The sequence below is a fragment of the Lathamus discolor genome, chromosome 1 (assembly GCF_037157495.1).
Source record: "Lathamus discolor isolate bLatDis1 chromosome 1, bLatDis1.hap1, whole genome shotgun sequence".
Classification (NCBI taxonomy): Eukaryota; Metazoa; Chordata; class Aves; order Psittaciformes; family Psittacidae; genus Lathamus; species Lathamus discolor.
In genome coordinates, this window is record NC_088884.1 from 84,712,597 (window position 1) to 84,735,204 (window position 22,608).

Here is a 22,608-nt window from a genome sequence, read left to right on the forward strand (position 1 = left end):
TACATATGATGCTTTGTGAGGAGTACAAACTGCATGAGCATAGCACCTTCCTTTTGGTTTTTGTATCACAGAAGCATCAAAAACATGACTAAAATGTGAGTTTTGCACTTTTTATACTTGGGAGTCTCCCTCTTCTGGGGAGGAATGCTTTCTTGGGTGGTTTCAAGACTCAGTGTGTTTTCAGAAGAGCTGACTTTGTATCTCTGATAATGAGCAGTACATAAGGTTGAATTCTGCCCTCACCTGTGCAGGCACAGCTGCCATTGACTTCAGTGAGAGCTGCATGTACATATTCAAGGGCAGAACGTGGATGAGAATTTTTGGGTGTATGTAAATGCTGTTTGAGGCTAAACAGAGGCCATGTAGAGTGGCTTGGCATAGAGCCATGTATGATGGAGCATGTTTTATCTTCCTTAGCATGCTTACTTGTAAAGCTTCTTGTGTTTTTTAGAGAAGAGGACATAGAGTCTCTTCAATTAGTTCGTATTTTTTTTTTAATTATATCTGATGTGTTAATTTCTTGCTGTGAACTGTGCTGTAACAGTGTTGTGTGCTGTTGATCAGCTCCCGGATTCCTCTCTAGAAGTGGCTGCATTTTCAGTGATAAGGCACTATGAAAATTGTGTAGGCTGGAATATATAATTCTAATCAATGTTTCTGTTAGGTTAAAATACTTAATCTTTTTTAATATGAGCATGGGATGAGATCAGGAGAAAGAGGAGTATGTGCAATTTCACTATTTTATATTAGAAATGTTTCCATGGGACCAGAAGTGCATTAAGGAATTAAAGCTGAAGTGGCATGCCATCAAAAGGTATGCACCTTTTTTATTGCTTTATGTACGCTGAAAGTGTAGAAACCAAACTAATGTCTGCTCTGATGAGTGACTTTACATGCTGCAAAGTCCTACTATGTTACATGCCTAAGTTCTTTTGAAGGAGAGAGCTTGAGACCTGCGGAAGGATCTTTCCTGAGGCCTTTGAGATTGTGCTGAAGTGCTTTAAAAATGAATTTTCAATTGCTTATGTAAGTGCTGTTCAGGTGAGCTTTAGAGCGCTGTGGTTAAGCCTATTTTAATAAAGCTATAAAACGCAAATCACCTACTGAAGCTACTGAACATCTCATGGGAGAATGTGCAAGAAACCTGCTTGTATATAGCACATACATGTATGTGAGTGAATATATTTACATATATATATATGCACACACTGATGGAGACATATTATTTTGGCATGTGTAATATTACCGGAGTTATCCTGTGAGAGGCAGAGATCCTGCATTTCTATGAAAGCTATTTCTGTTGCATGATGGTGTGGTCTAAGGATATGAATCTTCTAAGATGTTCATGTTTAAGTTTTTTTAATCCATATGAAGAATTTCTGAAGTGCCAAAATGTTTAGGAATTCTAATCCAAATTGTATGAGTAAGAGGGATAAGTATTCTTCGTTTAAGAAAAGATTATATAGTCACAATGAACAAAAAAAAACCCTCCAAAGCTTAATCTTGTTACTCTCCACAAAAAATAGTTTTGCTTCCGAAGTATTTCCTGAAGACACCTGTGGTGCTTGCCCTGCCACCTAGAAGAGACCATAAAGATGTATTCCTGCCAAAAAGCACTTCCTTGACTATGCTCTTTGATGTCTTGAGTTGTTGTTGTGGGTTTTTTTTTTGTGTGTGTATGTGTTTTCCTTCAGAAAAGAATGGCCTACAGGGGAAATTCTGTTTTCAGATTCTTTTTTTCTCACTTGGCTGAGTGATGGGAACAAAAATTCCATACTGGATTTGACTTATTGGAAGCTGCATCTCCAGAAAAGCAGGAGATCAATCAGGGTGTATACTTGAGTAATTCAAACTGCTGGAGAGAACTGTAAAGGGAAAAAGACACTGTGAGCAAAAGTGGCTATAGTGATGCTTTTTTGTAGTAAGCTTAATTGGAGAGGAACCACTGGAGAGGAATCTATTTAGTGTCTTACTAGTAATTCTGAACACTAAAGGCTAAGGAGAAATTGCTAGTAATTAAACTATGTATAGAGTTTGGACTTGATTCAGCGATATTCTTTCTGAATCCAGCTATCAGGAATAGCATGTGTTTTCCCTTTACATGCTGCATGTGAGCTTAAGAATGAGGTTTTGATAGGACACTGCTCCTCAGTGTAAGATTGAATCTTCATCTTCAAAGGGGTTCACTTTTGAATTGTTCCATCCTAAAAAAGCCTGCTCACTAAGCAGTAGTTGTGAACTGAAATATAACCCCAGTAGATGATTTACAGTGAAATTTCCTCTTCCATAACTTGCTTATCTGAATGTCATGGTTTGCAAATGAAACCTGCTGCTTCTTCACTGATCCTGCCCCTGTTGTCATGAAAGAGTTTAGTATGTACACTTGAAGCTCTCTGCTTCTTTTCTTTTGTCCTATGCCAAAAGCTCAAGTTCAGTGGAAAATACAGCCTGAATGGTGTAACTGAAGCAAACATGTTTATGATAGCAAATACCACCAGTACAGTAATGTAAACTTCCACTAATGCAAGTGGTGGTGCAGTCCTGCAGTATTTGTATTAGTAAGAAGATAATCAGAGCTATGAAATAATCCCCCTTGGCTGGATCCGTGTGTGATCACAGAATCATAGAATCACAGTCAAACAATGATAACTTACCTTTTTTATTAATCTTGGAAGAGTTGTACTCTGTTGTAAAGCTGTAACTACAGACTGCATGGCTTGGCTTTATGCTGTACTATTACTCAGGTATTTTCTCATAATGAATTCTGAATACAGGATATGCAAGCAGGCTAGATGGGAACTATTCTTCCATCACTTGTCTCTCAACACTAACATTGCATGTTGTAGATCATCATGGTTCAGAAAGTATCCAGCTGTAGCTTGATATGAAAGTAAGTTTTCCTTGTGACAAAAATTAGTGCACTAATTTAGTTTTATTCCACTTTTTGAAACTGTACTATGATTGGTGTGTCACCCAGATGGATTTATTCACAGTATGAAAATGGCCATTACAGAAACAGGCAGAGTGTCTTCAGTCGTAATGTAAAACCTGACAGAGATAACACCATAATGTAATGTAACTTCATAAAGTCATATTTGCTGTTATTCATTCAGTAAAGTCCTCTTACTTAGGTATTGGAATGAAAACATGACTTACTGCTTTTCGGTTCAGATGAAAACTAAACCAAATGTTTTCCCCAATGGAAAACATTAAATATGAAGGATTCAGTGGTACTCTATAGCACTTGCAAATTCTAGCGTACAAAATTTCTGCAAAGTTCTAAAATCCCACCACATGATTATTTATTTGTTGCCTCTAGTTTGTTTTACTCTTGTCCTTCTTGTGATTATATTCCTGGTTATTGTTACACTTCTTAGTATGGTAAATTATGTATTTGTTTTTAACAAGAATTCCTAGCACATAGTTACAGTAAAATGTGCTACTTACTTGAGACTTCAATTGTAAATTCTTCAAATGAAAATACTTCTGGTTTTGTTTTGTTTTTTCGAATTTTTTAATGCCTAGATTTGCCACACTTTTTTCAGAACTTAATATTGAGGAATTCATTTGTTATAATGTGTTATTTATATGTTTCCTTTGGAAGAAGTATGATAGTTAACAAGGGTAATTGGATCTTTGGAGGTAAATTGTTTATGTCATTGTGCTGTGTAAAATTGCTGCTGAAAGCCTCATTGCCAATGAGCAGTAGTTGGTTAGAATTTAACATCTGATTTTAATGCAAAGTTACCCCTCACAACATCTAGAAGAGGGAAGTTGGACACACACATGTAAAGGAGAGAATGTGTAAGGCTGTGTGCTTATTTTGTGTTTATTTTATGGGCTTCAGTTATGTTTGCTAAAATAGCCCTTTTAGGTCAGATGAAGTACTGTTTTGTTTTGCAGAGCTAAAACTTGATGGATTTTTTCCTTTTTTTCCCCCTCACATGACTTAGCAGGAGGAATTAAAGTAAAATTTAAATGTTAATAGGTTCTCTATTCTAAAGTCAAATAGCTACTTTGAAAATTAAGAGCTGTGGTTGTAATTTTAGCTGTTTAACAGCTTTCATACGGACCAGAAGCAAGCCAAATTATTGTTTCCTTGTGTGGGTAATCTTTGGGTATGAAAAGCTTAACAGATTTTACCAAGAGTGGTACTAATGTAACTACTGCGTTTAACATTCGGTGTATAACCTGTTGATACATAAATATGGTCTAAATTTGAAAGTATCGCTTTGGCTCTAGTGAGCTGATAAACCAGCTGCATGTATATATCACTCATTGCTCTCCAATAGGTTGCTGATGTGCTGCTTGCAGTAGGATAATGCTAATATGCAGCTTGTTTTCTGACTTACTTTCCTTTTTATGTCTTACTTCACCTACAGTGTAATTCTTGTAGGCATATTTTGGCAACCTTGGTTTGTGCTTCTTGGAAAGAAGGCTTTCTGCTTGTCCTTTTTCAGACACCACCACCATTGCTGTTCTATGACTCTATGGGGTTTTAATGTTTGAAAACCAGCAACATGGCCTCATCTAAATCGAATTAGCCCAGCTGTAGTCTGTTATGACTGCTGATCTGAAAGCTGAAGTCATTCAGTTTGAGATTCCCAGCCAGCAGTACAATACATTGTCACTGTTTCAGTAGTACTGAAATTCCGCTACAATATAAACTGATGCTTGTTTTTGATAGGGAATATGTCTGATGTTCCAAGTTAACAAAATATTTGAAGGCCAGGGAGATTGCTCTTGTGATGAAGTTCTTCTCTGATGTTGTTATCATTAAAGCTGGCTGGAAATGTTCCGTTTAAAACTGGTTTGGGGAAGCTGAGTTCTGAGAAATTTATGTAGGTTAATTTTTACTTTGCAGTTTCAGCTGAAAGCAGAAAAATCTTTGTATGTGAATGCTGCTGGGTTGCCTTATGGGAATTTTAAGTCAGCTGCACCCTGCAGATCAGTGTGTTCAGTGCCGCGGCTTTCCTGTGCATCCCAGAGCGCCCAGCGTCGCTCCTGTAGTCCCAGCAAAAAGAGGGACTGTGAACATTTGAGGAGATGTAATCTGTGCTGTCAGCTCTGTGCCACTTTTCTCACTGTAGTATCTAAATTTCTTGCAGCTGCACATGCATTAATGTGGCTAATACCTATTACAGTCTTCCTTCTCCCTCTTTGTGTTTCATCTGAGAGAAATTCCGTGCGCAGTACAAGTCACAGATCCTTTTTGGGTAGGGCTTCTTTTGTTGTTTTAAATACACAAACTGTGGTGCATAGCATTAGGAAAAGCAAGTAGAGTTCATCCATCAGATGCAATGGGAAATGATGAGGTTTTTCACAGACCCATATTCCAATGAGAGTTGCTGCCACATTTTTGACCAGCTCATGCAAAACTCTGCCTCCTGCTGTAGTATTACCATGATGGCATGAAAGCCTGCAGTGCCTAAGTGGAGCAATTCACTGTGATTTTTGAACTTTAAATGATATTTTGAATATGCTGAAAACATGCAATCTGTGCAGTGTCTTGAAAGTAAGGACCTTGTTCTTATATCTGAAGAACTGTGGAAGCCCATGCAGATGAATCAGGACATGCTGTTACACAGGAGTTTGTGATGCCAAGGAATTATGCTGCAAGTTGCTGTACCAGAGGGCTTCTTACTGAGAGGGGTGTGGGGATGTTGCACACTTGAAGTGCAGGGAAGCATTTTTGAATGGTGATATTCTTTCTTTGTATCCTAAAGCATACTATCTGGGGAAGAGGGATGGGTTATGAATTTCATTAGTGGAGAAAAGTGGAGAAAAAGGCGAGGGAACTTTTTCACATAACTAGAATGATGTTTTTCCTTCACTGCCTTAGTCTGCAATGTTACACGTTTTAATGCTGTTAAAAAGCAACTTTGAAGCTATGTCTGAAAAGAGATAAATTGAGTTTGTCTGACTAAAGTAGCCAGCATGGATGCAAAAAACAAAACTCCAAAACCCATTGTCTTCACTGCAACTCCAGGCTGCATTTCAGGCTCACTGAAGTTAGCCAGAAAACTCGATTGTGTCCCTGCACGTGCCCTGCATGTTACTCATCAGGACTTTGCAGGGACCTGAATGGTCTTTCTGCATATCTGAGGATTTCAGCGCTGTCTGGCCCCTCTTCTGGTGTCAGGGTTAAGTGCAGGTATGGAGATCAGAAAGCATTTCTCTTTCTTTCTTTACTTCCTTTTCTACAACATTTTACTTTTTTGTCAGGTTCTGTTTAGAGATGCTAACCAGGCTGTGACATATGAAGATTTCACAAAATGGGATGCCACTGGTGCCTACTTGGCCCTGCAGAAGATGAGACTCCTTGCAAGCAGGCGCTCAGAAGATGGGAAAACCCAAGAAAATAGGGATCTAAAGTACACCATTTTCCTGCTGGAAGGAGCTGTGGCCCTGCCTTTCCACCTTTGGAAACCATTCCTCTCTTGCTTTGCTGTCTCCCTGCTGTCAATCCAGAGAGTGTCTCAAACTTCATTTGCGCTCATTTCACACAGAGTTTGCTTATCAGTCTGAAAGGCGACTGTCTGATCTTTCCCTTTGCATGCTTTCACTTTTAAGATCTTCCCTTTCTTATGTAAAAAAGGCAATTAGAGTCGTATCTGTTTATTTTAAACAAAATGGCTGTTAATTAGCGTGATCAAAAACCCTGCCATTGTAGAGTATGGGTTTCACTTTGTAGTTGCACTAAATTGCGTACAGTTTGGTGCCAGCTGACATGATAGCAACACAAAGTCTAGCTTTTTTTTTAACTTAATGAACAAACAGATTTATGAGGCTTTGTTATCTTCTGGTTTAGATCTGTAGGTTCTGAATGCATTATTTAGAGTTCTTGCTTCTTAATGACTAATGTCATGTTGTTACTTATTAAGAGTGCTTTAACTTCCTGAAGAAGTTTCCCTCTCTTTTGTATCCCCTTGTTTCCATTTTCCTTCTTTTTTTTTTTTTTTGATGGCTTAATTAAACAGTACATCTGTGCTACACAAAACAGTTGAGATGCACTTCTCTAGTTGTGTTCAGATGTTTCAGCACTAACTCTGTAATGCTGTGAGGGCACTGGATATTTTCTCATCCCTTCAAATCAGAATAAGGGCAGTTCCTTAATTGTTGCCTTGCCTCCATCATGGTCTGGTGTTCATTCGTAATGTCTGGAAAAAAAGGCACTCACAACAATCTATCAGTCTTGCTTTGTTTTGAAAAGAAAAAGATTGAGAATATTGGTGGTAAAGCTGTGATAGCTTGACTCCCATCCATCTTAACTCATGTGTGTAGACCTGACATTGTGGATGACAGCATGTCCTTCTAAATGAAAAAAAAAAAAACCAAAAAAGACATTTTAACTAAGAAGTGAAAATTCTGGGTGCCTTCTTTTTATTACTGTGACTTATTTGTGGAGGAAGGGTATTCATTTCAAAAATTTCAAAGGTCTGGTTTTTGTATTCAGTGTAGTAACTTCTAATTGTCAATGAAACAGTGACTAGAACTAGCAAAAATGTAGAGTTGAACATTGATCAGGTCATCTACTCTTGTCACTACTTGAGAGCTGGGAACTGCAGTGTAGTTTCCAGAATTTACATTCCTTTGAATGCAGATATCCCCCATCACTGAAGTTTCCGCTGCATCCTAAGCAAGCCATTTTGATGTTAACTTCTTCTGTATGCTGATACAAGGCCTAATTGACCCAATATTTCTCAAAATAGCTGATTATTCAGGTATGTCATTATTTCTCTGCCTTTTTATCTGTTGGTCATTACTGAAGGATTCAAGTGAAATACTTATTTGCATAGAGAAAATCAAAATTGAAGTCAAGTCATGAGCAAAGTCAGTGAGCTGGCATAAATTTGATTAAAAGAAGGGGTCATCAGACCATTTTACAGGGTTTGCTTTCTTTTAAAGCTTTGCATTGAATGTAATTCTTGGTTATAATTCTCTAAGTACGTGTTTAAATACATAAGACAATTAGTACTTTTTCATATGCCTATATTTCAGTACTAAACCATACACTATTTCATATAAAAATATTGAAGTAAATATACTTGCTATTGTGGAAGATTAAGGTAATAATAATATTTTCTTAGAATAAACTGTCTGTGTAGACTCAAGACAAGGAAAAAAAAAACAAACCAACAAACAATAAGACTAGAGAAAGTGAATATGAAAACAAATTTTAACAGTTTTCCGATAGATTTACATTTCTGTAACTGTTGCACTTGTAATTTGCAAATTAAAGAAATGTGAAATTTTCAGGGGAGAAGCATTTTTAGAAAGTTTTTTTTTTTGTTTTGATGTTTTACAACATTGTATTGAAATCAAATGAGGGGTTCTGTTTCTGTTTTAACACCATAAAATAAAAAAGAAGCATCAGTTAAAGGAAATTTTCAGATGATAATTTGTCTTTATATATCAGCTAGAGCTTTTTAGGGCTAATGGTTAAAATGGAAAATTTTCAGTCTTATCAAGAGGTCTGTTCTAGGTTTTTCAAAATGAAATATCATAAAAACTGGTGAAAATGTTCAGTACAGGTGAAACAGCAATTTACAGTGTAAATATTTGCAATTGTTTTTTAGTAGATCTTTTCAATAATGAAGAGAATAATAAGGAATGGCATATGGTTAAACAAAGTAGGGAATTCTAGGAAGAATGTAAGTTAATCACTGTAGTCCATTTCATCTTTAATTCAAGAACAAGGAATTGGTCAATGAAAACCCAAGGAAGAAATTTTGATAAAATAGGCTTACTAGGCATTACCTGCAACTAACTTGTAGATCTTATTCATAAAACTAAATTGAGTTTCATGAAAAGGAAAGTTAACAAATCAAGCTTTTAGATGAATTATTGAAGACTGAAGATGACTGAGATGTGCTTTCTGGCTCTTTAGTTTCTCCTTTTTTGCCTCAGAACATGAACTGCTTAGCCAGGAAATCTTTTATGAAGGGAAGTCTTTTATGGCAAGTTATTTTGCAATTGTTCAGTTCCAGGAATTTTTTTAGCTTTCGGTGAAATCACTGATATTAGGAGTTATTCTTTGTATTGGCTAACTGAAATGTTCTATTATTGTTTAGAGGTATAAACATTTATGCAAGTGCTATTTTTCATGTGCTAGTCAATTTACATATATTTTATGTTTAATTAACATATATAATATTTTTTTCTGTAGATGTAATAGAAATGGGGCTTTGATCCATCTGAGTCCTTCAGCAGATGCTTAACCTTAAGCACATAAATAATCCCATTGTTTTCAGTGTCTTTAATCTGTGCTCTTAAGTGCTTTGTTGGATTGCGGCCTAGTATAATTATATGTTTGCAATAACAGTTGCTTATTAAAAGCAGTTGCTAGATCTCAAAAATAATAGAAATAACATTAAAAGATATGTATCAAACAGTATTGCAAAAATGCATAAAAAATGTTTTAGAATCCTTATTTGCTCGTCATTGCCCATCATGTTGCAGATTCTGCTTTTTGAAATGCCTTTAATTTATGAGGTCAAGACTAAGGCGTAATAAGTAAGATGCTGCAGTTAGGTAAAAATTCAGGAAACTTTTATAAATTTTTATTTTTTATAATAATGCAATTTATAGCAAAGGTGAGATTTTGTTGAATGGTTTTCTTACGATTCTAAAGCACTTAGGAGGACAGTCACTAGCTGTTAGTTGGTACAGGACTTTGCTTTTCTCTTTAGTAAAGACAAGTGAGTAAAATAGTATTCATATGTTAGAAATACTGTTCTGTCTTGCCAGTGTTTCATCTCTTTATGTAGTTAGTGGCTTTCACATTTCCTTGCTCTTTTTGTTCCTGGATCTGTTCTGTAATGTTCCATACTGTGTCAAGCCCACTCTATTTCTTTTAACCCAAAGCAAAGATTAAAGACCTAAGGGTTGAATATTGTATTATACTGTGATAAAATATTCTGATGGGATGTGAGTGATGTTGTTCACCTGACTGCCACCCCAGCTCTATTTCACAGATCCTTGCTATGAGAGTGAGTAGATTTCTAGATTATAAATCCTCTGAAATTGAGGGTTGATATTAACAGAGGCACAGGAGGTTTCGATTGACAAGTTCAAGAAACCACTTGCATGGGTAAAACACTTGTCTTATCATCCAGTCCTTCTGCCTGCAGCTTTGTACTAGTATCTTCCCTCTCCATAAATTAATTTACTACTTCCCTGACCTACCTGGTCCTCTGAAATATTTTTTTCAGGTTTTTTTCCCATAGAAGCTCAAGAAAGACCACAATAGTGGTAATTTAAAGGCAATTTTCCTTGGCCTTTTGTGTTTCTGAGTCAGAGCTTATGTATATTTTACAATGAACTGTCCCTTTAACTCTTCCAGCACAAGCATCTTGCCTGGACTGCCAGCTGAATTTTTTTAGCACATTTTTAACTAATGGGAGCATGAGTGAATGAGCATAAGCATACAGCGGCATTTAAAGGGTAACAGAAATGTGAAATGATCTGTATATATCACTGTTGTGTGTGATAAAAAGGAGGGCATGGGTAGCAGAAGTTAGAATATCTAGCAATATTTATTGAATATAATATTTATCCAAATAAATTCAGAGTATATTTATTTCCTTATGTATAATGGAGGTTCTCCTATGGATGCAATGGGGCATATGCATACTCTTGAGTTTTTCATTTGCAGAGGAGCATGTAGGCTGATGTGCTGCTCTGTGATTTCATGTACGTATTGTAGGATGCGTCACAGAGCTCCCGATTAGATGGCCTTGTCTGAAGATGCTGTGTATAGCTGTGTGAAATAGTGCTGTTTGGAAAAGGTGAAAATACAGGAAAAGATTACAAGGAAACCAAAATCCCTTCTGGTTGAAGTGGCAGAGTCATCTCCTCCCCCACCCACTTGGGAAGTAACAATTTCCCCCCAGAAATTAGTTCATTAGTGTGTATTGCTATTCATGCAGGAAGGTGTGTGATGTCCTGCAGCTGTATGTATTTGAGTAGAAAATGTCACCTCATATCAGATTCGCAATACTCCCAGCCTGCGCTGGCCCAGGGCATATAATCTCTTGAGATCTTCTGTAATGCACAGTGACTGCATCACTACAGCTGAATCAAAACTTCACCGTGTTCAAGGAGAGGATAATGGTTGCCACCTTATGCAGCTCAGATTAGTGACAAGTTTGGGGAAGGTCACAGCTCAATATGTAAAGCCTTCCACATCTCACAAGAAAAATCCCATATCCTGCTTGGCACCTCCCCCCCGTTTCTTTGCTTACACAGGTGGAAATGCTGAAATGAAATAGGCACTTGGCAGAGTGAGTGTGAGCATGGGGCTGTTGTATTTTGATGTGGTTCTTAAATTGCCCTTCATTGTCAGAAGCTGTTAGGCTGAGGAATGGAATATACTCCATGAGTGGCAGTAGGAATTGATTATTATCTCCACAGGGGCACACAGAAGTGGGGCGTTTGCCAATGTAGGCGCTGACGCAGAGGGAATAGGGGTGAGGACTGCCTGTGACGTTGGAGTGCATAGGGAGTGAAATGTGTCAATGTTGTCCCCTTTCTCCTCAGCCCCTCTGCCCAGGGACTGCCATGGATAGGCTGGGGGGCAGCTGACTGGGAGCTTTTTGCTGGGGCCCCCACCGTGCTTCAGTGCCATTGCAATGGGAGCCTTGGGGATGTACAGGGAAAGGGCTGCACGCACAAAGGTAGATGTTTTTGACAGGTTTCACCAGCCCTTCACCATCCCAAGTCCTCTATTAAAGCAGCCTTTCCACCCCCGGAGAAGGCAGAAGCGTGAGGGAGGTACATGCTAAAGTTGGGTGAGATGACCAGCGCCATGGGCAGTCTGCACTAGGAATTGCTCTCAGACATGGTTAAAAGTATTTGCAGTGATACAAGGAAGTTTTTACAGTCACCAGCCCTTCAGTTGAAGCAAGACTGAAAAATGTAGCACACTATGCCATAATCCACTTAACATGGTCTCTGTCCGTAGCTACCCTCTTGCTGTCTTACAGTCAAGCTGTTCAGTTTCTCCATGTCCAAGCAGAAGAGAAAGATTAAGTACACCACTGTGCTGTGTAGTTCCTGGAAGAACTTCTTTTCTGTTACATAGACTGTAAGATGCACTTTGTTTTATTTTCTCCCTTTCCCTTTTGAAAGGTACAAAGTACAGTGACAGGAACTATCATATTCAATTGGACATGCTTTCTGCAGATTTGTTAAGGATTTACTCTACACATTTGTAGCATTTAGTTGCCATGGCAATGACCTCGGTGCAAAAGGGAACAGCCTTTAGGTTGGACCTCAGATTTTCCTTTCATTTCCATTTAATTTGATTTGACTGCGAAATGTCACTTCCATTGCATTGATTAAGCTTCATTGTGGCCACTAGCTCTGTTAAAAAGGTTAAAGGGCAGGCCAGTGGCTGTCATTTTTCTTCCCCCACCGTTTTCTGATATCAATACAGATAGGTTTTTTTTTTTTTCAGGGGAAGAATAAGGTTTTACCCCATGGTGTTCTGCAGTAAGAGCAAAACTGATGCGGCAACAGTTAGAAGCTGTGCAACCTGCAGCTTCCTCATACAGCTTTGTAGTGCTTAAAAAAAGAGGAATTTGTTTCTCTTTTTCTTCCTGACATATGCTCTCCCCAGATAAATAGAAGTGAATGTACCCTCCAACATTAGGAGCCATGCTGGAAGAGGGCAGTTGTCTCTTTTTCAAAATGTCTGTTATCCCCAGGGTGTATAGTAACTGCCTGAAAGCTTCTGTGGGGCTGCGAGCTGGGTGCAGAGGGTTCCCCTGTGGGCAGGCTCTTTCTACTTTATTTGGTACTTGCTGATTATGCAACAAGTGTGAAATGGAGAATGGCAGCGCACTGGGATGGAAGGCTCCAATGAAGACCCACGCAAAAGCAAGGATCGCTTAGGCAGTTTTATTAATGGCAAGCAAGCAAAAGCAGAATTGTGTCATTCTTCAGTATTAGTCAAAAGCACTCTACCTTTGAAAGTGATACTGTCCATCTGTGGAATACAAAGGTGCAAAAATTGTGCTTTATATGTAAAGACTTCCCCTTCTCTGTGCCTTAAGACCTCTGCTTTGTACTGTGGGGCTGTTAAGGACTTAGGTAAATTAGGTCTGTTCATTTAGGTATTGCAGAACCTAGGATGCCTCTTTTGTCTACATCTCTGAGTAGCAGGCACAGAAGCCTTATCAGCAAGCTGGCTTTTTGCTATGAGCCAGGTTTTCTGCCACATGCTTCACCATCGACTAAAATATCATATTGAAATTTGCATATTGCAGATAACTGAAGTTAAGATTTCTCCTGTGTAATTTGGCCAAAACTTAAGGTAAGAGTCTCATAATTACTTTTTTTTTTAATATAGCAGGTGCTCATTTTGAAAACATTGAGGAACTTTCTTTTGATCTTGCCAGTGCTGAGAATAATTCTGTCATTGGATTTTTGTTTGTTTAGTTGGATGGAAATTAAAAAATGAATAAACCAAAAATATTAAAAGAGCTTGATATGAAGGGAAGGATAAAAGGAAGGCTCATTAAAGCAGGCATGTGAGTGTGAGCAAGTGGGTTAGTGAAGCAGAGGCCTGGAAAGGTTAAGGGAGAGAAAATGTTTGTCCAGTTACAGGGTAAACAATACAAGGAAGAACTGTAAACTCAAAGAACTACATACAGCTTGGGAGACTTTGCAGCTGAAACAGCCCTGTTTTTCATTCCTGACTGAACTGAGCTTCAAATTAAGTCTCTTTCTGTTTGGAAAGGTGGTCTGTAAAAAAACCTGCAGTTCTGGAGCCTGTATATTGGCTGGTGTGGAGAAGTAACTCTCACATATACGAGAAAAGGGATTGTATCTAATTTCTTTTTCTTATTTCTGCTCTTTTCTTCATGGCACGCATGGCATCTAATATCAGGGAGATTCTCTGATGGAGACATCTTCCCATCGCTCATGGTCAAGGCCAGGCATGGAAGGGTGCAGATGCCTGGGGATGTACGTCTTTACTTTCACTGTGCGGTTCATAGATGGAGAGGGCTTCAACTGGGGAAAGAGCAAAGGGGGAAAACATTTTCTCATGTGTCTCTGTGTATCATAGAGGAGTGGTACTGCTTGACATGGCAGCCTGGAAGCTCCGGGCTTCATTTGTAATTGAGGTGGAAGAGCAAGCCACCTGGCTGTGAGTTTTAGCTCCCTTACCTATGTTTTATATTGCTGGTGGGCTGACTGCCAGAGGGGAAACACAGCCTGCACGGTGGGTTCATCACCCTCCCGTCCTTCCTGAGAGCACCAGCTATACTGGCTCCCTTTTCTGCTTGCCTCCAGAAAGTTAAATGAATAACTGGGGAGAGAGAGAAGGAAAGGAGCAAGAGAAGGAAGCAACTTCCTCCATCAAAGAATAAGATAAAAATGTATCTTAAAGCTGGAACAACTCAGGGCGGTCCAGCTGGTGGCCTGTGGGATGGTTCTGTCTGACCTGCTTGCTTTTCTGCTGTGGCCTTGCCTTGAGGCTGGGGATGAAGAGCAAAGTTGGATGTGAAATCCAGCAGCTGTTGAATACTTTTGCTTAGCCGTGCAAATTGTCACTCTGCCCACAGAGGGGGAGGAGGAGTTTGGCATTATTTGAGCCTGGACGTTGGCCTGTGGAGGTGCCTCAAAAATCAGGATCCGGCTCACGGCTTTTGAAGTACTCTATTGTCTTGGCCTGAGTTTGTAAAACCATATGTTAGCTCTCAGTTTTGTGTGTCTGTGTGTGTTTCTGACAAGGTATTACTAACCCTTTTTCTGCTTTTCATTGTTTGGACCCCAGCTTCAGAGGAAGGTGATCAATTCTTGTAAACAGCATAATGTTAATATACTCTTGAGTATAACTGCAGACACTGTTGACTTCCAAACAAGGTGAGTTCTTCTGCAGTAATGTTTCAAGAGCTCCAAAACCTCAAAATTACATAAACTCTGAAGTGTGGGACTGTGGATAAAGCATCAGATTAAGAGAAAAGAGTTGGCTTCTCTGTGCGCTTTGGGTTTTAGTTCTTTAATATGAATCATGGTATTTGGCTTCCTGTGCAAAAGCAATATGAGGACCTTAGAGGTTTGTGAATGATCAATGTTGGTATTGCTAACTTTTGTTGTGATTTATGAAGTGGTTCTTTTTAGGAAAATAGTGTTTACAACTAAATACTGAATTTTGTGCTTGTTCTTCTTGGCAGTTCTGCCATGTGGTAGGAATACCAGCTTTCTGAACTCTCAGCCGCACTCTGTGACAGAGACAGAAGAACAACAAATGTTTCTTTCAGATGTCTCCTGTGTCATCTTCTCAGTTATAAACACTGTATAAAAAAACTGAAGCAGGTGCAAAAAGTTAAAAGCCAAATTCTGAAAATCCCATTTTATACGGTATTCCAAATCTTTGTTAAAAAATGAGACAAAACAGATTTATTTGGGTAATTCCTTGGGGGGGGGGGGGTGGGATGGTGGGTGTTGGGGTTTTTTGTGTGCAAAATCAATTGTCCCTTCTGCCTCCAAAAGCTTGTCTGTGACTCATGGTCTGAACAATCGAGATGCTCCGCCGTGAAGGTGCTGCTTTACCTTCAAGGCAGGTGTGGAGGGGCACACCAGCTAGCACAGAACTGTTCTTATCTCCCTTGGATGCTGCTCATGAGAGCAGTGGAGTTGAATTGACACATCTTTTTCTACCTCAAACCTACGTAATTTTGAGTATTACATTACACCATCAGTGAAAGACACTATCTCACTGAGGGAAACCAATCTTGCCCTGTTTAGTCAGTGAAGGGAGACGCTGTTTAATTCCTTCGCACAAAATGAGCAGGATTCAGCAGCTCCAGCTCCGACACTTTTTTTCCTCTTCTCAGCAGGAGCTGAGTGTTGGCGTTTCTCCCACAGCATCATTCCTTGTTGTTTTCTCTAAAGCAAAAACAACAAAAAAGGAAGATTAAAAGGAAGAAGTAGACAGATTTGAAAGAGGATTGTTAGCTCCAAGGTCTGATGGGACCTCCTTGAAAGTGTTCACAACCATGTGTCACCATGCCAAAGTCATACTGTAGTTTTCAAAACCTTTTATAATCTCCAACATATAAACAGTCTTTATCTTTTCCTTTTTCTATTTGCTGTTTAACAGAAACAGTTCATAGTAGATTTTGTCTATTTATCTCTCCTTTATAGAATTCAGTAATTCAGGACGTTCATGTGATCATGACATGATACACTATTAATATAACTGGTTTGTATTATTCTTCTCAAAGTGTCTGTATGGAGGCATAGAAGGAGAGGAGTCTTCCCTAGTTTTACCAATTTGAATGTCAAGCCCAGTTCACAAAAATTTCCAGAATAGGTGAGAGTTATAAATAAAACCAAATGTGTTACTGTTTTGGGGGAAAGCTGTGGAACTCAGTTCTTTCTTCCAGCTCAACCCCAGAATAGATACATGCTGTTAGTTTTTCACTTTGAGTTTTTAGATTCCAGCAGACCTCAAACTTAGCAAAAAGATAAGAAGAATTTTATGAACTGAAGAGTTTCATGCAGATATGAATCAGCACTGATATCTTGGCTACCATCACCATGTGAGTATGCTGTCATTGCAGCATATATGATAAATTTTGGAATCTTAAATTGAACACACTTGTCCACTGGGCCTGTGAGGCAAAGCACAGAAAAGAAAATCTTTCAAATGCCAGAAATAGTATTTTTTGAGAAAAAATGTTTTACCTGCAGTTTCTTAATTCAGTCTGTAAGCTCCATTCAGATTTTGAGATGCAGGAGGACTTACTGGGGTTTTTGGGCACCTGGCCAATATAAATATTAAAAATAAGAGGAAATCATAGAGTTGGTTTCTTATTGTTAATAGCATAATACATCTTTTGTTGGGCTTCCTCTCTGCAGGACTCTCCCTGCTGCAGCAGGGCTGTTTACCTCTGTCTTCTCTTATAAACATAGTTCCAAAGGCCCTGTTCTGCAGAGCTGCTTTCACAAAATATACTAAAGGCTTCAAATTCTTGCAGAGAATTTGACAGATTTGATTGACCAAGTAAACTAAATTCCCAGCAACAACAGAAAAAATAATTCAAGCATTTGGAGAGATGAGATTTAGGGGAGTTTATAGAATTAGTCTAAAAAATGGGTCTTCAGTGTCTGAAGGCTTCGAGTCCCTGTTTCTAAAGAACCCTTTTCACTTTGCCCCCATTTTTAAGCACTTATTTTCCTCTTTGCTTGCAAACATCTTAAAAAGATCTCAAGTCTTTGTACTTGAGATTGCTTTTGTTCAGAGTTGTCCAGTGTTTTCTCCCCTTTCATGTTGTTTTTGCACTGTTTGCTTTGCTGTGTGTGAACATGCAGCCTAGGCTGTGTGCACATTGCGGGGTTTAATGTAAAATTCTAGTGGGTGAAATTATGCATATCTCCTCCTGTTTTGCCTTTTATTTTTACTATGCGAAGGAACCAGCAAAAGGTTGCTGTTACAAAACATATAAATAAATCACAGAATGGTAGGTTTCATAATCAGTTTAGCAGGTTTTATCGTAATTGGTATATAATATTGCATGTTTGCATGTGAAAACAAAGGGAAAGTAAAAACAAAATTATATTTATCATAAATTTTGTTAATTACAAGAAACTAGTTCACAAATACACAGGAGTACTATCTTCAGCAAATCCTTTGTCTTCTTGTTTGTTTAATAAATTAGATGGATGTACCAAAGAGCATGCTGCTGGGGCAACATTAATTTTATTATAGAATAAAAAGTAGAACTATTAGTCTCTGTTTCTGGCATGTTTGTAAGCTATCTGACCTATTTTCTTCTCCCGCCCTCTTCACAGTGCTTACCAAATTCCCTTTTCCTATGCCTAACGTAAAACTGTCTTACAATTAAACCAGCTGATGGTCAGCCCTAGAGACATTACCCAGTATGCTGACAAATAGATAAGATATATTGTTGTACATATTTGTGCAACAGGGAGAGACAGCTTCATCACTTTAAGCAAGGGAATAATCTGTTTACACTAGAGGAATAGGCTTACTTGGTTTTCTTCCCTTCAGTTGTGGAGATAATTTCAGGCAGCAATATTTACCTCATATTTTCCAATATGGATGGTTAGTCTTAAATTGATTACATCTTAAGAGAAGAGTAAGCTAGGAGACTACAGTTCCCAGAATCCTCAAGGGGTGTATAATGCCTAATACACACTTTTAAAATTGAAGCACTGTGTACGTGATTAGTTTTTTGCTACTGCTTGTAGTAGGAGTTTGGGATATCTAGGCTGTTTATAAATTGCATTCCTTGCAAAAAAACCTCCAAAAAACCAAACCAACCAGAAAAGACATACTACTTAGTGTTGTCTTGTCACTGGAGATGAAAAGCAGGCCTTTAAGATAAAAAAAAAAAATGTTTAACTAGCAGTATAGTCATTCCAGGTCTTCAAATATCATGTCCCTGACAGAACAAAGTCTGTCTTGAGTAAAAAATCTTAGACACATCAGAAGTCATGAGTCTTATTCTCTCTGAGCAACTATACTGGTTTTTGGTTTGGGCAGTTGGTGATGATTTTCAGGTTTTGGTGCATTGAAAGAGACACAGGTTATTTAAGGTTTTCTGTGTGAAAATAAAACCTACCAAGTAATACAGCACTTAATATGACGCAACTTAGGATCTCTGGTATGACCTTGACCTGTTATCTTTCAGTGAGAGGTGTGTCTGCAGGGAAGGGCATGGTCAAACTAGTTTGGAAATCAATAAACTAAATTAATGTATCCTAGCGTCGCAGGTGGACAGCACATCATGTTAAGATGGCCATAGGGACCAGGATGGATTTCAGTTGAACAGCTCAGAGTGCAAGTAAATGTCTCTGCTCACACCCTGAATTGCACAGGCATTTGTATAGTCTTCAGCTTGGCCTGACTGACTGCATTCTTGGCCTGAGAAAAAGCAATGTCTCAGTAGCCAAGTTAGAAATGCAGCCCCATGTGGCGTAATACCTAGTTCAATGCCTTAACCAGTAGACTGTGCTGTTTCCTCACTTCAGTCGTCATCAACCCCATTTCCCTTATTTTGTTCAGAGTTTTGAGTCTTTTGTCACGCATTAGCAAGGCCAGTGTGAAATTTTTGGATACTGAGGAATGCAAGCTCTCAGGGATGATTATGTTTTATTATTGGATACAATTATAATAATATTTTCCCATGTCCTCTATAATTTTCCCGTTGAAAGCACATTGTAGACTTCATCTTATTAATAGTCAATAATGCACTTAAAGTAGATTTTTAATGGTGGTGGAGGGTACTGCCATTTGAGAAACCTCACAATGTGCTGAGATCCTGAAATACAGCATTGTCTCCTCTCCACCGTCCCTTTGGCTCATACATTCTTTCAAGATGTGCCAAAACAAGTCTTAAGCTCTGTCTTCAAGATACTGTATTGTAGTGTGTGTTTCAGCCTAGCTAAGCTATCTGAGATGTTTTTTTTTATTACAGTGCAATGTACTATTATTGTTCATGTACAATAATAGCAGAAATACTGATTTTTCGTTTGTATTTTTTGAGCATTGTCTATACCCCAGAGGTAGATAAAGAGTTTAGGAAGAAAGGTTATATTTAAAAGAAATGGATATCAGTGCTATGAGATTATACCCATGACAGATGGTTGTAACTAAAGTTTCATCTTGGTGCTGAAAAGCTGAATGAAACAGTATTCAGATTTTGAAGTAATGTTGGCTTCATTTCAATGGGACTTTTGCCTGAGTAAGAACAGACTAAAAACCCACTAATGACTCTAATTTTTTTTTTTTTCTTTTTGTGTCAGCTTTGAGTAGATTTTAAAAATTGAATTTTCTTCTTTCTTATTTTGGATTGATAAAATTCCAACAGAAAACAAGGGGGGATTGTTTGTTTGTTTGTTTATTTGAGGAAATGTGTGCAACATTATGCCTTTGTTCACTGGTATGACAACATTGTTTTATTCACACTGAAAAGCAAAACATCTTACTGGGAATCGCGAAAGAGTTGTTACAGTAATTTCTTTTGCTCAGAGTTGGTTGTGAACCTCAAAATTTCTTGAGGTTCAGCCTGAACACTTATGTAAAGAAGTTCAGATGCTAACCTTAAGCAAATCCAAATATCTGGAGGCTGGCAATCTCTACAAGAACATATTTCCCCTTGACTTGTCTAATACAATGAGTTCAGCGAGGCTATACCCTGGGGCGTTTTGGCCCACCATGTGGTGTGTATGCTTTAAGTGCTTACACTCAGCTATGAGGGTATATTTAATTTAATCTTGAGAAACTAAACTGAGGGACTTCACAAATGAAAGCATCAGGAAGACAAGGTTAATTCTGGCCGTTGTTTGTGGGAGTATGGTGCCTTCAAATACCAACACTTTTTTTTTTCAGTGGTGGCATTTGGAAGAATAAATGAAGTGTGACTCCCGGCATCTCTTTAGTTGCCCTGAAAATGGAATGTCAAACAGCATATAATCATCTTCCTTGTTTAAAGAAAGAGGAGCAAGTGAGAGACCTAGTTTTCTGTTTGTGTCAGTTTTTGGATGTCTTAATATTCTATCTTGTCTAATTTTCCAGAGACTGATAATAGAGTTACTGTCAAATTAGAGGTTGCAGACTTTTTAACCTATGTCACAAAAAACCTCCTACATTACTTATTATTACCATGAATATAATCCAAATAAAAATTTAGTTTTTAATGCTGTTATGCTGAAGGTTGCATTCCAAGCATATAATTTTATTCATTATTAATATTAAAAATATTCAGCCTGACATTAGCCTGCTTGCTTCCCCATCACTACAAAAAAAGAGGCTGAATTTGATGTGGAGCAAACGTGTCGCTGCTTGGTCTGGGTAACAGAAGTTTGGCCTCAACCCCCTGCACTGTCAGGACTGAGTAGGCATTGCTCTGCATTGCAAATTGCAGTTCTTGAGTTTAATTGATGTAGCAGAGAGTCGGTTTTCGTATGGGACAGCCTGATGTAAGCATCTTCTAAGAGGGAGCAGGGATGAGCTGGGAGAGTAAATTAAATGAAGTATATGTGACCCACATTGGGAATTTACTATAAGAGGAGCCTCGTATGCAGCACTAGGGTTATAGCTGAAATATAGCGTAGCATCATGCTAAGATGACTCTTTAGCACTGAAGGAACTGCTGTTGAAGCACGCTGAATTAGAGTGGTGCAAACGTTAAAGTTTCTTTAAAATTAAAAAGCCCCAGCCCTCTTCATTGTAAGTAGAGCTATGGCAAGTATGACCTACTCTTTGGTCAAGTTTTATTCATTTACACGAATTCCAACAAATTTAGACCTGCCATAAAATGGTCCTACTTTCACACTTATAACAAATGAGTAATGAATACAAGTATCTCATTATTACGTATTTTTGGTTCAAAATATGAATTCCCTGGGGCTTCTGCTCCAAAGTCGGTAGTGCCCAGTCTCTGTAGAGATGCAAATCCAAGACTATGTTTTTTGGTTTTGGTTTAAATCAAGTGAGTGTCACATGCTTTGGTTTTGTAATGAGAGGTTTTTGTACTGTCCTAATTAATACAGTGTGCCTGTCCTGGACCTTTGAAGTAAGTGGGAGTTCTGCCACCAATTTAAATAGGAGAAGGATTTGAGCCAATTTGAACAGAAGTTTTCACTTATCTTAGTGCCTAATCTTCTTTTTAAAGGGATGTGGGAGTATCAGCACCTCCTACGTAATGCTCAGCAGCGTGCAGAAGTAGACTAGTCTGGTCACTTATGGAGGCCCATTTAAAACCAGTAGGATTACTCAGGTGAGTGACAAGGCTTTGAGAACAGATTTTAGGGAAGCTAATTCAGAGTGCAAAATGACATTTAACCTATCTGTGAATATTACCAGTTGAAGGAGGCCACAAAATCGTTTAGAAATTGTAAGATAAAAAAAACTCCAACCTATATTTTTCGTGCTTTTGAGTTGTCAGGGTCCAAACTTTCAAAGGTGGGGTTTTTTTTCCAGAGCATCAGAGCTAGTAGCTCCATTTCTTTGTTAAATTGGAGCTGATCTTGGCCAATAAGAAGAGCAGATCTTTAGAAGAAATGCCTGTTATGAATCTCATGATAAAATCACAATATATGACAACCCTAGGTCTGTGTAAATATGTATGTATCTTTGCAGTGCTTCATCCCTGGAGAAACATACTTGTCTAGACCTCTTCTACCATGTCCCTGTGATGCAATGTATAGCTCCAGAGTGGCTGACCAAGTATGGCTGATTTATCAGGAAACTGTCAGCCTCTGAAGGTTGTCTTAGGATGGTATTGCAAAAACTAAGGGAAATACACTGTCAGGTTTTTGTACTTCACTGGAATACTTAAAATATCTGTAAATTGAGGAAGGTGTAAAGCTGATGTTCCTTTCATACCATGCTTCTTTTTCTTCAGTGAGTGCAGAAGGAGCCCATAAATAATGACTTCCCCTAGTCTGCCCCATGGTTTTTTTAGATTAACCTGGATTTTTTCTCAAACTGCCAGTAAAATGATGTGCTAGAGTTCGTGCACTACATGCATGTTGCTTCAGTGTCTGTACAACATTCACCTAACTAAAGGCTTGAACTCAGCAGCATTAAAAACTTGATATATTGTATTATCTGTATGGAAGGAC

At 38.4% G+C, this 22,608-nt stretch overlaps 1 protein-coding gene across 11 annotated transcripts in view; it reads left to right on the forward strand.

Moving 5' to 3' along the window:
• SOX5 (SRY-box transcription factor 5) overlaps positions 1-22,608 on the forward strand; it is a 651,142-nt gene that overhangs the window by 53,085 nt on the left and 575,449 nt on the right. For 2 of the 11 annotated variants that reach the window (XM_065683877.1, XM_065683909.1), the window contains exon 2: positions 13,272-13,318. The exons of 8 other annotated variants lie outside the window; for them this stretch is intronic. The gene's annotated coding sequence lies outside the window, so the exon portion shown is untranslated. Of the gene's footprint in view, positions 1-13,271; positions 13,319-21,668; positions 21,762-22,608 lie in introns of those variants that run through there. One more of the 11 variants, XM_065683926.1, reaches the window with a different exon arrangement.